Source organism: Ptiloglossa arizonensis, unplaced genomic scaffold (genome assembly GCF_051014685.1).
Source record: "Ptiloglossa arizonensis isolate GNS036 unplaced genomic scaffold, iyPtiAriz1_principal scaffold0020, whole genome shotgun sequence".
NCBI classification, from domain to species: Eukaryota; Metazoa; Arthropoda; class Insecta; order Hymenoptera; family Colletidae; genus Ptiloglossa; species Ptiloglossa arizonensis.
In genome coordinates, this window is record NW_027478390.1 from 85,001 (window position 1) to 86,334 (window position 1,334).

A 1,334-nucleotide genomic window follows, 5' to 3' on the forward strand; every position below is an offset into this window, starting at 1 on the left:
TCCCGGTCACATCGGTCCGGAACGAAAATTTCGAGTTATCCACACGTTAGGCACACCACCGTGTAGCTGGCATGCTAAAACACGCTGCTGTGTGCTCAAAGTGTACGGTCGTCGTGTCCGTTCTCGAGATAATAGAGAAGAACTGTTCGATACGTGCCGAAAGTTTCAAAGTCCCAGCGGCGTGATGCTTCCCGGTCACATCGGTCCGGAACGAAAATTTCGAGCTATCCACACGTTAGGCACACCACCGTGTAGCTGGCATGCTAAAACACGCTGCTGTGTGCTCAAAGTGTACGGTCGTCGTGTCCGTTCTCGAGATAATAGAGAAGAACTGTTCGATACGTGCCGAAAGTTTCAAAGTCCCAGCGGCGTGATGCTTCCCGGTCACATCGGTCCGGAACGAAAATTTCGAACTATCCACACGTTAGGCACACCACCGTGTAGCTGGCATGCTAAAACACGCTGCTGTGTGCTCAAAGTGTACGGTCGTCGTGTCCGTTCTCGAGATAATAGAGAAGAACTGTTCGATACGTGCCGAAAGTTTCAAAGTCCCAGCGGCGTCCCGGGAGCGGGTAGCGCCCCACCACCACCACGCAGATGGGCGCTTCGGCGCCTTGACAAGGACGTCCTGGTGGCAGCCGCTCTGGCCGAAACCTGGCCTCGACGGGAGACCAGGCTGCCCGACCTGGAGGAGGCCGTGGCTCGGCTCGGGAGCGCCGTCGCGCGCATTTGCGACGCGGCGATGCCCCGGGCCGGGCCGCGGTCTCCTCGTCGGGCGGTGTACTGGTGGTCGGGCGAAATCGGGGAATTGCGGACAGCATGCGTCCGGGCCCGACGCCAGTACACCCGCGCGCGTCGTCGGGCCGGACGGAACGGCGACGACGGCGCGCGGGCTAGGGCGGCGGAACTGTACGAGTCCTATCGCGCGGGAAAGAGGGCTCTGCAGGTCGCCATCAAACGGGCCAAGGCCCAGAGCTGGAAGGAGCTCCTCGAGACCCTCGAGCGGGATCCATGGGGGCGCCCATACCGGATAGTTCTGAATAAACTCCGGCCATGGGCGCCCCCGATCACCGAGGGTCTCGACCCCCAGCTCTTGAGGGACGTGGTCGACACGCTCTTCCCGATCGTGGGGGAGAGCGGGCCACGTCCCTCTGCGGACCCGACCACCTGGTCCGCGGAGCTGGGGGTCTCGGCTGGGGAGCTAGCCGCGGCCATCCGAAGACTCGGGGCGAAGGATACTGCCCCGGGTCCTTCGGGAGTGCCCGGCCGAGTCTTGGTCTTGGCCGCGGACGTCCTGGGTGACGGCCTCCGGGAGCTATTCGACCGCTGCCTGG